The sequence below is a fragment of the Salvelinus fontinalis genome, chromosome 35 (assembly GCF_029448725.1).
Source record: "Salvelinus fontinalis isolate EN_2023a chromosome 35, ASM2944872v1, whole genome shotgun sequence".
Classification (NCBI taxonomy): Eukaryota; Metazoa; Chordata; class Actinopteri; order Salmoniformes; family Salmonidae; genus Salvelinus; species Salvelinus fontinalis.
Genome location: NC_074699.1, coordinates 20653900 through 20666575, shown reverse-complemented (window position 1 = coordinate 20666575; position 12676 = coordinate 20653900). Strand labels below are relative to the sequence as shown.

At 47.6% G+C, this 12676-nt stretch overlaps 1 non-coding gene across 1 annotated transcript; it reads left to right on the top strand.

Moving 5' to 3' along the window:
• The first annotated feature begins 200 nt into the window (after nucleotides 1-200).
• Nucleotides 201-321, top strand: LOC129835006 (small nucleolar RNA SNORA76). Its single transcript, XR_008756359.1, has one exon. It is a non-coding gene; the product is annotated as a small nucleolar RNA SNORA76 (small nucleolar RNA).
• The last annotated feature ends 12355 nt before the right edge of the window (nucleotides 322-12676 follow it).

Below are 12676 nucleotides of genomic sequence, written 5' to 3'. Positions count from 1 at the left end.
AAAGTATTGTGGAGCTCTTGCACCTAAATATAAAAGTACGGGCACCCAAAGTGATTACCAGCACCTATTTCAGTCCAAGTCAAGCACTAACAATACATAGCCTAAGCCCTCGGCCTAAATGGAAAAAGTTTCAATATGGTCCATTGGCTATTGAATGTTATACCTCAGTGTGTTTTCTGGTCTTATTAAAGTGTGCGTGTGCACTATTATTAAACCCCTGGGTCTGTGTGTGACCTCTGGGGTTACGCTGTAGTGCTACAGAATCTCTCTCTCTCGTAGGCTGTGCTTGTTCTGTAGCCTGCGGAGAACTGAGACACAGTGACCCTTACTAACCCCCATCCCACTATCTTCCCTCTGTGTGTTACTGTGTCCATGTTTGAGTATGTGTGTATGTATCAGTATCTGACAGAATAGTGACACAGATCATGTACTTATATGTGATTGAATAGTGCCCTGCGTCTCTCTCTTTTCCCTCTCAGGTGACTCCGGTCAGTGTCTCATTGATGCAAATGTGTAAAGGGGTGTGTCTTTGCCACTAGGATTTCACAGTCCTTTTCTACACACCCTTCAATAATAGTACAATCATCACAGTCAGAAGAGGACAAGCCATCGGAGGCCTCCTAGCCAGCTGCTTAGACAGGGCATCCTCCAGCTTTCATTACCCCATGTGGTTAGCCATTCTTGCTGGCTGGGACTGAAATCCAGAAAAGATCCAGACATGATTACTGCTGCTTATGTCAGAGGACAAGTCACTCTTCTCTGATAAGGACACATATAAAGTTTTATGAGTGGAGATGTCTATGAGTTTCTTGTTAAATTGCCTTTCAATCCATTCTCTTAAATGTTTCAATTCCACCTGTGTCTGCTTCTGATGTTTCTCTACTTGTTAAACAGAGACCAGAAATATATTGAATGCAATAAATGTATATACTGAGTAAGAACAAACTTGGATATTTTGCGTGTGCAGCCTGAATGTCAGTCTGCAAGACTTTTGAGTAAACTCATATTGAGCTTTATATACATGTTTTTTCGGGTGCGGGGACTCCTGTCCTCAAGCAAGAGTTATAGATGCAAAGGGATCCGAGGAAATAAAATCAACGGTCACATTTAAAAAAAAATCTAAATCAAGTTTTTAACCATTGTTTTTTTTTTTTACAAACACTTTGAAATAATATAGTATGATTTATCTGTGATAGAAACACCATTCGAAGGATTTTAAAAATGGAAATACAAAGCATCAACAATAGATCCGACCTGCGACAAATTCTTCACCTGGAAGGCCCAAGACTGTCCCCTGAAATCAATGTTGGAGATCATTCTAAGACATCACATTGAAGGACATAAAGACATAATACATGGTAAAGCATACTGGATCATCTACGTATTGATTGATCATTCCCATATCTGCTCTTTACAGAACCTAACACAGATGATAAGGGGTTAAACATTGTTAAACTACTGCTGTAGTTTTATTTTTCATGACCTAGTAATTGCTGAAGGTGAATGAATTACAGAATAAGATTTCCCTAGCTCTGGCAGAACTAGTGCTCCCTTGAGGAGACAATGGGTAGTTCACCCTCACTCGCTGCTACTCATGTGAAATGCCAAGTGGTAGGGCTTTTGAGACTTTCCTGCCAAAGAAGAGGCTGAAATCTGGGACAACTCCATCCTCAGGCAAGAATCTTTACATCAACAGTTGTCACAAACTGCTTTACAGAAACCCAGCCTAAAACCCAACAGAGCAAGCAATCCAGGTGCAGAAGAACAGTGGCTAGGAAAGGCAAAATCAAATCAAAGTATATAGGTCATGTACATATATTTGCAGATGTTATAGCAGGTGCAGCAGGTGCAGCACTTCATTGACCCCCTCCAGTTTGCATACCGGTCGGAGAGAGGAAAAGATGTACATGCATTTGAAGGGCAGCAAAAACGTGCATATCATTTTCGAAGATTTTTCCTTTGCATTTAACACAATCAATGCGTTTATCCTCAAGGACAGACTTAGAGGAGACTTCGGACTTGATTCTATGCTTATCAAATGGATCACCAACTTCCTCACTGATAGGTCTCAGCAGGTACGAGTTGTCAACACACTCTCTGAGATGTGCACGTCTTCAGTTGGAACCCCACAGGCCAGCGTTCTTTCACCGGTTACATACATATTGTATACAGACAGCTGCCGGAGCCAGTTTCCAGGATGCCACCTGATCAAATATGCTGAAGACACTGCTTTGGTCAGTCTCCTCGAAGGGGATGAGACCGAACACGGACCAGCTCTGAATGATTTTACTGGCTGGTGTGAGTCATCCCATCTAAAACACATGCAAAACAAAGGATATTGTAACGGCAGTCTATTTCGTCCTCCTCATTGGACGAGGAGAGGTGAGAAGGATCGGAGGACGAATGTACAGCGTGGTAAGTTTCCATGATTTAATAACATGAAAACAATATACAATTACAAAATAACAAAACAAACTAACCGTCACAGTCCCGTGTGGCACAAACACTGACAGAGAAAACAACCACCCACAAAATCCCAACACAAAACAAGCCACCTATATATGATTCTCAATCAGGGACAACGATTGACAGCTGCCTCTGATTGAGAACCATATTAGGCTGAACACAGAAACAGACAAACTAGACACACAACATAGAATGCCCACCCAGCTCACGTCCTGACCAACACTAAAACAAGCAAAACACATAAGCACTATGGTCAGGACGTGACAGTACCCCCCTCCTGAGGTGCGGACTCCGAACGCACCCCTAAAACTCAAGGGGAGGGTCTGGGTGGGCATCTGTCCGCGATGGCGGCTCCGGTGCAGGACGAGGACACCACTCCACCATTGTCTTTGTCCCCCTCCTTAGCGTCCTTTGAGTGGCGACCCTCGCCCCCGACCCTGGTCTAGGAACCTTCACAAAGGTCCCCCCTAGATTTAGGAGACACCTCAGGACAGAGAGGTAGCTCAGGACAGAGAGGTAGCTCAGGACAGATAGGTAGCTCAGGACAGAGAGGTAGCTCAGGACAGAGAGGCAGCTCCGGACTAAGGGCAGCTCCGGACTGAGGGGCAGCTCCGGACTGAGGGGCAGCTCCGGACTGAGGGGCAGCTCATGACTGGAGGGCAGCTCATGACTGGAGGGAAGCTCATGACTGGAGGGCAGCTCATGACTGGAAGGCAGCTCATGACTGGAAGGCAGCTCAGACGGCGCTGGGCAGGCAGGCAGCTCAGACGGCGCTGGGCAGGCAGGCAGCTCAGACGGCGCTGGGCAGGCGGCTGACTCTGACCTGCTGAGGCGCACAGTAGGCCTGGTGCGTGGTGCCGGAACTGGTGGTACGGGACTGGAGACACGCACCTCAAGGCTAGTGCGGGGAGCAGGAACAGGGCACACTGGACTCTCGAGGCGCACTATAGGCCTGGTGTGTGGTACCGGCACTGGTGGTACCGGGCTGAGGGCAGGCACCTCAGGGCGAGTGCGCGGAGAAGGAACAGTGCGTACAGGGCTCTGGAGACGCACAGGAGGCTTGGTGCGTGGTGCCGGAACTGGAGGTACTGGGCTGGAGACACGCACCACAGGGAGAGTGCGTGGAGGAGGAACAGGGCTCTGGAGACGCACTGGAAGCCTGGTGTGTGGTGTTGGCACTGGTGGTACTGGGCTGGGGCGGGGAGGTGGCGCCGGGTATACCGGACCGTGAAGGAGTACACGAGCTCGTGAGCACCGAGCCTGCCCAACCTTACCTGGTTGAATGGTCCCCGTAGCCCTGCCAGTGCGGCGAGGTGGAATAGCCCGCACTGGGCTATGCTGGCGAACCGGGGACACCATTTGTAAGGCTGGTGCCAAGTACGCCGGCCCGAGGAGACCAGATGCGTTAGGCCGGCTTCATGACACCCGGCTCGATGCCCAACCTAGCCCTACCAGTGCGGCGAGGTGGAATAGCCCGCACTGGGCTAAGCATGCGTACTGGGGACACCGTGCGCTCCACCGCATAACACGGTGTCTGACCAGTACAACGCCCTCTCACTCCACGGTAAGCACGGGAAGTTGGCGCAGGTCTCCTACCTGACTTCGCCACACTCCCCTTTAGCCCCCCCCCAAGAAATTTTTGGGTGAGCCTCTCGGGCTTCCAGCCGCTCTGCCTTGCTAGCGCCTCATAATGCCGCCTCTCCGCTTTTGCTGCCTCCAGCTCCGCTTTGGGGCGGCGACACTCCTCTGGCTCTGCCCAGGGTCCTGTACCGTCTAGAATTTCCTCCCATGTCCATTCCTCCTGGTACCGTTGCTGCTGTCGCTGCTGCCCGTTGCCACGCTGCTTGGTCCGGGTTTGGTGGGTGGTTCTGTAACGGCAGTCTATTTCGTCCTCCTCATCGGACGAGGAGAGGCGAGAAGGATCGGAGGACCAATGTACAGCGTGGTAAGTTTCCATGATTTAATAACATGAAAACAATATACAATTACAAAATAACAAAACAAACTAACCGTCACAGTCCCGTGTGGCACAAACACTGACAGAGAAAACAACCACCCACAAAATCCCAACACAAAACAAGCCACCTATATATGATTCTCAATCAGGGACAACGATTGACAGCTGCCTCTGATTGAGAACCATATTAGGCTGAACACAGAAACAGACAAACTAGACACACAACATAGAATGCCCACCCAGCTCACGTTCTGATCAACACTAAAACAAGCAAAACACATAAGCACTATGGTCAGGACGTGACAGATATGGTGATTGACTTTCGAAGGAACACTACCATGCACACACAATCACTGATAAAAGGTGAGCCCATTGAAATAGTGGAGTACAAATATCTTGTGCTAGTCATTGACAACAAGCTGTCCTGGGATCAGTGTACTGACACTATTTTTAAGAAAGGCCAACAGTGTCACGACTTCAACCGAGGCAGGCTCTCCTTCTCGTTCGGGTGGCGCTCGGCGGTCGTCGTCACCGGCCTACTAGCTGCCACTGACTCTTTTTCCTCCCCCTCCTTATGTGTTTATTTGTATCACCTGTGTTCAGTTAATTGTTAATTAGTGTGGCTTTATTAGTCAGCCAGCCCGTACGCTTCTTTGTGCGGGATTGTTTCATTGTGGCTTTTGGATTTCGGGAGTGGATATTATTATTGTGGACTGGGTTCGTTTATTCGTGTCGTTGGACCGTTGTATGTGACACCCAGTATGTCCGTGTTGGACATTGTGTTTTCAAGTTGAGTATTAAAGGACTCAGCATATTTAAGCTCTGCTGTTCCTGCGTCTGACTTCGCACCTCCCGACACTCAGATCGTTACAAACAGAGACTGTATTTTCTATGGTAATTGCACTTTTTTAATGTTGACCTAACCATCGTGGTTCTCTTTTATGAATCATTATTTGAGAGAATTTTGTCCTACTGCTGGAATATCAAGGTTGAACCAAAAAATAGGTTAGGCAAGATAGTCAGGACTTGCGGAAAAAGCAAGGAGCAGCAACAGTAAAAACTGTCATCTTTCTACCTGGGCAGAGCTCTCCAGACTGCAAATGATATAGCGGTTGACTCTTCTCAACTACTGCACCCCGAATTCCAGCTCCTTCCCTCTGGCCGCAAGTACAGACTACCTAAGGTTAAATAAAATAGACAGGGCCAAGTACTCTTTTATTCCGAATGCAATTCTGTAATTGAACAAAATGTTGAACTAATTGCACTTCAACATGTAGCCCATTTTTACATTTTATTATGAAAATCCACTTACCCAGCCTAGTTGCTTGTAAACATCCTTTGCTATTTTTTTTAATTTAAATTTGTTTTGTGTGTGATATGTTTTATGACTGCTGCAAAATGAATTGCCTCTCTGAGGACATTAACGTTTTCTGAACCTGAATAGTAATAACACTTCTTTGCAAATCATTGGAAAACCTCCCTGGTCTTTGTGGTTAAATCAGTAACACTTAATTTCATGGGGTCCTTATTACAGTGTAATTACATGTGTAATTACACTGTAAAAACCAATAGTGTAATAACAACATGTAACTGGTAGTAATTGCGGTCTGTAATTACAAAGGTGTAACAATGAATGCTTGTTACTATGCTTGTTACAAATGGGCAGGTTTCCACTAAATTCACAAACGTAATGTTTTGATCCTTCTCAGCTTCATCTGCTTCAGCAACAACTGTCCCAAAGGTTGTGACCCCTCGGGGATGCGCTGGGTGTCTGAGAGATTATGCTCAATAGGCTCTAATTACACTCAACAAAAATATTACATTTACATTTACATTTCAGTCATTTAGCAGACGCTCTTATCCAGAGTGACTTACAAATTGGTGCATTCAGCTTATGATATCCAGTGGAACAACCACTTTACAATAGTGCATCTAAATCTTTTAAGGGGGGGGGGGGGTTAGAAGGATTACTTTATCCTATCCTAGGTATTCCTTAAAGAGGTGGGGTTTCAGGTGTCTCCGGAAGGTGGTGATTGACTCCGCTGACCTGGCGTCGTGAGGGAGTTTGTTCCACCATTGGGGTGCCAGAGCAGCCAACAGTTTTGACTGGGCTGAGCGGGAAATGTACTTCCTCAGAGGTAGGGAGGCGAGCAGGCCAGAGGTGGATGAACGCAGTGCCCTTGTTTGGGTGTAGGGCCTGATCAGAGCCTGAAGGTACGGAGGTGCCGTTCCCCTCACAGCTCCGTAGGCAAGCACCATGGTCTTGTAGCGGATGCGAGCTTCAACTGGAAGCCAGTGGAGAGAGCGGAGGAGCGGGGTGACGTGAGAGAACTTGGGAAGGTTTAACACCAGACGGGCTGCGGCGTTCTGGATGAGTTGTAGGGGTTTAATGGCACAGGCAGGGAGCCCAGCCAACAGCGAGTTGCAGTAATCCAGACGGGAGATGACAAGTGCCTGGATTAGGACCTGCGCCGCTTCCTGTGTGAGGCAGGGCCGTACTCTGCGAATGTTGTAGAGCATGAACCTACAGGAACGGGTCACCGCCTTGATGTTAGTTGAGAACGACAGGGTGTTGTCCAGGATCACGCCAAGGTTCTTAGCACTCTGGGAGGAGGACACAATGGAGTTGTCAACCGTGATGGCGAGATCATGGAACGGGAAGTCCTTCCCCGGGAGGAAGAGCAGCTCCGTCTTGCCGAGGTTCAGCTTGAGGTGGTGATCCGTCATCCACACTGATATGTCTGCCAGACATGCAGAGATGCGATTCGCCACCTGGTTATCATAAGGGGGAAAGGAGAAGATTAATTGTGTGTCGTCTGCATAGCAATGATAGGAGAGACCATGTGAGGATATGACAGAGCCAAGTTACTTGGTGTATAGCGAGAATAGGAGAGGGCCTAGAACAGAGCCCTGGGGGACACCAGTGGTGAGAGCACGTGGTGCGGAGACAGATTCTCGCCACGCCACCTGGTAGGAGCGACCTGTCAGGTAGGACGCAATCCAAGCGTGGGCCGCGCCGGAGATGCCCAACTCAGAGAGGTTGGAGAGGAGGATCTGATGGTTCACAGTATCAAAGGCAGCCGATAGGTCTAGAAGGATGAGAGCAGAGGAGAGAGAGTTAGCTTAAGCAGTGCGGAGCGCCTCCGTGACACAGAGAAGAGCAGTCTCAGTTGAATGACTAGTCTTGAAACCTGACTGATTTGGATCAAGAAGGTCATTCTGAGAGAGATAGCAGGAGAGCTGGCCAAGGACGGCACGTTCAAGAGTTTTGGAGAGAAAAGAAAGAAGGGATACTGGTCTGTAGTTGTTGACATCGGAGGGATCGAGTGTAGGTTTTTTCAGAAGGGGTGCAACTCTCGCTCTCTTGAAGACGGAAGGGACGTAGCCAGCGGTCAAGGATGAGTTGATGAGCGAGGTGAGGTAAGGGAGAAGGTCTCCGGAAATGGTCTGGAGAAGAGAGGAGGGGATAGGGTCAAGCAGGCAGGTTGTTGGGCGGCCGGCCGTCACAAGACGCGAGATTTCATCTGGAGAGAGAGGGGAGAAAGAGGTCAAAGCACAGGGTAGGGCAGTGTGAACAGAACCAGCGGTGTCGTTTGACTTAGCAAACGAGGATCGGATGTCGTCGACCTTCTTTTCAAAATGGTTGACGAAGTCATCCGCAGAGAGGGAGGAGGATTCAGGAGGGAGGAGAAGGTGGCAAAGAGCTTCCTAGGGTTAGAGGCAGATGCTTGGAATTTAGAGTGGTAGAAAGTGGCTTTAGCAGCAGAAACAGAAGAGGAAAATGTAGAGAGGAGGGAGTGAAAGGATGCCAGGTCCGCAGGGAGGCGAGTTTTCCTCCATTTCCGCTCGGCTGCCCGGAGCCCTGTTCTATGAGCTCGCAATGAGTCGTCGAGCCACGGAGCAGGAGGGGAGGACCGAGCCGGCCTGGAGGATAGGGGACATAGAGAGTCAAAGGATGCAGAAAGGGAGGAGAGGAGGGTTGAGGAGGCAGAATCAGGAGATAGGTTGGAGAAGGTTTGAGCAGAGGGAAGAGATGATAGGATGGAAGAGGAGAGAGTAGCGGGGGAGAGAGAGCGAAGGTTGGGACGGCGCGATACCATCCGAGTAGGGGCAAAGTGGGAAGTGTTGGATGAGAGCGAGAGGGGTCGGAGACTTGGAGGAGAGTTGCAATGAGATTAGTGGAAGAACAGCATCTAGTAAAGATGAGGTCAAGCGTGTTGCCTGCCTTGTGAGTATGGGGGGAAGGTGAGAGGGTGAGGTCAAAAGAGGAGAGGAGTGGAAAGAAGGAGGCAGAGAGGAATGAGTCAAAGGTAGACGTGGGGAGGTTAAAGTCACCCAGAACTGTGAGAGGTGAGCCATCCTCAGGAAAGGAACTTATCAAGGCGTCAAGCTCATTGAGGGAACCTAAAGGGCGATAAATGATAAGGATGTTAAGCTTGAAAGGGCTGGCAACTGTGACAGCATGGAATTCAAAGGAGGCGATAGACAGATGGGTCAGGGGAGAAAGAGAGAATGTCCACTTGGGAGAGATGAGGATCCCAGTGCCACCACCCCGCTGACCAGAAGCTCTCGGGGTGTGCGAGAACACGTGGGCAGACGAGGAGAGAGCAGTAGGAGTAGCAGTGTTATCTGTGTGTTTCCGTCAGTGCCAAGAAGTTGAGGGACTGGAGGGAAGCATAGGCTGAGATGAACTCTGCCTTGTTGGCCGCAGATCGGCAGTTGAAGAGGCTGCCGGAGACCTGGAACTCCACGTGGGTCGTGCGCGCTGGGACCACCAGGTTAGAGTGGCAGCGGCCACGCGGAGTGAACGGTTTGTATGGTCTGTGCAGAGACGAGAGAACAGGGATAGACAGACACATAGGTGACAGGCTACAGAAGAGGCTACGCTAATGAAAAGGAGATTGGAATGACAAGTGGACTACACGTCTCGAATGTTCAGAAAGTTAAGCTTACGTTGCAAAAATCTTATTGACTAAAATGATTAAAATGATACAGTACTGCTGGCTGGTGAAGTAGGCTAGCTAGCAGTTGCTGCGTTGTTGACTTTGTTTGAAAGTGTAGCTGGCTAGGTAACCTCGATAACTGGCTAGGTAATCTCGATGACCTCGATAATTACTCTAAACTACACAATTATCTTAGATACAAAGACAGCAAAGACAACTATGTATCTAGCTAACACTACACTAATCAAATCGTTCCGTTGTAATGTATTGTTAGTTTCTACAGTGCTGCTAGTTGGTAGAAGTTGACTAGCTAGCTAGCAGTTGTTGACTAGGTAGGAGAACGGTGGCGCGGCGACGAAAATAGCTGGCTAGCTAACCTCGATAATTACTCTAAACTACACAATTATCTTAGATACAAAGACAGCAAAGAGAACTATGTAGCTAGCTAACACTACACTAATCAAATCGTTCCGTTGTAATGTATTATTAGTTTCTACAATGCTGCTAGTCGGTAGAAGTTGACTAGCTAGCTAGCAGTTGTTGACTTAGTAGGAGAACGGTGGCGCGGCGCAGCGGACGAAAATAGCTGGCTAGCTAACCTCGATAATTACTCTAAACTACACAATTATCTTAGATACAAAAACAGCAAAGACAACTATGTAGCTAGCTAACACTACACTAATCAAATCGTTCCGTTGTAATGTATTAGTTTCTACAGTGCTGCTAGTCGGTAGAAGTTGACTAGCTAGCTAGCAGTTGTTGACTAGGTAGGAGAACGGTGGCGCGGCGCAGCGGACGAAAATAGCTGGCTAGCTAACCTCGATAATTACTCTAAACTACACAATTATCTTAGATACAAAGACAGCAAAGACAACTATGTAGCTAGCTAACACTACACTAATCAAGTTGTTCCGTTGTAATGTAATAGTTTCTACAGTGCTGCTATTCCGTAGAAGTTGGCTAGCTGGCTAGCTAGCAGTGTTGACTACGTTAGAAGGACGAAAATAGCTGGCTAGCTAACCTCGATAATTACTCTAAACTACACAATTATCTTTGATACAAAGACGGCTATGTAGATAGCTAAGAAAAATTGCTCAGATCAAACACATCAAACCGTTGTACTGTAATGAAATGTAATGAAATGTAATATTACCTGTGGAGCGAAGCGTAGTGCGAATACTCGCTCCAACCCAGCATCCCCTTCAAAATATAAACACAACCTGTAAAGTGTTGGTCCCATGTTTTTTGAGCTGAAATAAAAAACTTCCAGAAATGTTCCATACGCACCAAAAAATGCTTATTTCGCTCAAATGTTGTGCACAAATTTGTTTACATCCCTATTTGTGAGAATTTCTCTTTAGCCAATATAATTAATCTACCTGACAGGTGTGGCATATCAAGAAGCTGATTAAACAGCATGATAATTACACAGGCACACCTTGTGCTGGGGACAATAAAAGGCTTCTTTAAAATGCGCAGTTTTGTCACACAACACAATGCCACAGATGTCTCAAGTTTTGAGGGAGCGTGCAATTGGCAAGCTGACAGCAGGAATATCCACCTGAGCTGTTGTCAGAGAATTTCATGTTAATTTCTCTACCAAAAGCTGCCTCCAATGTCGTTTTAGAGAATAATGGCAGTCGTTCTCACAACCGTAGACCACGTGTAACCATTCCGGCCCAGGACCTCCACATCCGGCTTACCACTGTAGTGTTGTCAGCAAACTTGATGATTGAGTTGGAGACACGCAGTCATGGGGAACAGGGAGTATAGGAGAGGTCTGAGCACGCACCTCTGTGGGGTCCCCGTGTTGAGGATCAGCATGGCGGGGTGTTGTTTCCTACCTTCACTACCTGGAGTCAACCCATCAGGAAGTCTAGGACCAATTTGCAGGAGTTCAGACCCAGGGCCGTGAGCTTAGTGATGAGCTTGGAGGGCACTACGGTGTTGAAGGCTAAGCTATAGTCAATTAACAGCATTCTCACATAGGTATTCCTCTTGTCCAGGTGGGATAGGGCAGTGTGCAGTGCAATGGTGAATGCGTTGGATCTGTTGGGGCGGTATGCAAATTGTAGTGGGCCTAGGGTGTCGGGTAAGGTGGAGGTGATATGATCTTTAACTAACCTCTCAAAGCATTTCATGATGACAGAAGTCATTTAGTTAGAATACCTATGCTTTTTGGGGTACAGGAACAATGGTGGATATCTTGAAGCAAGTGGGGACAACAGACTGGGATAGGGGGAGATTGAATATGTCCGTAAACACTCCAGCCAGCTGGTCTACACATGCTCTGAGGACACGGCTTGGGATGCCGCACGGCTGTGGCACCCTGTTGCTGGCTTGAATCTGCAGAACATTGTCTCAGGGCTGCCATTGTGCAGTAGCAACTCATTAACCCCAATGCTCCTCAGATGTGGGGGACGTGGCTCTGGTCCCTAAATCTGTGTTCATAACCAAGTGGCAAGGTGCTAATTACTAGTTGTGAAGTCGTGAATACCGGTTGGATGCCTTCACATGCTTTGAACTCGTTGAGAAACGGCGATTGGTTAATGGCCAAAAAGCTCCATCAACCATAAACTAAAAATACAGCTATCATGCTTGTAAACAAATTATAGTGTTAAAAAAACATATTGATAGATTGCCTCTTGTGGTGAATACCACCTTTCCACTTGGTTATGAACGCAGTCAGCTGCAGGATTCAGATACCCTTATCATGAAAAAGATGGACTTTTGGGCATTTATTGTTACGGTGATAAACTGCACTACAGGAGTGGTAAAGAACTCGGAAGGATTGCTATTATCGTAGCGGAAGATGAAAGATTCTTGGGAGTGAGGGATGTAAAGGGTGAAGGGCTGCATGAAGTACTGGCAGGAGCATGGCATCCTCTCAGGTCCCCGGATCTGTGTAGGGCACTGAGTATTTTTTTGTTTTGTTTTGTATGCTGTTTTCGGATGTTAGAGGGCATTATAAGTTTTGTTTTCCCATTTCCGTTTTGGATTTGTTTTCTGAGTAAGCTTGACCCTAATCCAAAACAACTTTTCAGGATGTAGTCCCCCTTAAAACTCCACCAAAGAAGAAGGTTGTGAATGCAGCATTATTAAAGGTAGACTCAGGGATGTGACATAGATGCAGAAAGTAAACAGCTTAGTGGATCAATTTCAGCAACAACTAAGAGCGTTGAAGTGTTAGGCTCAACTTCTTCACTGTTTTGGTCCCGTGGCTACCATGCTGTACACAGTCTAAAGCAAACCCATGCACATGCCAGATACTGTGTGTGACTGTGTGAGAGCAAAGTGTGGCATCTCTCTC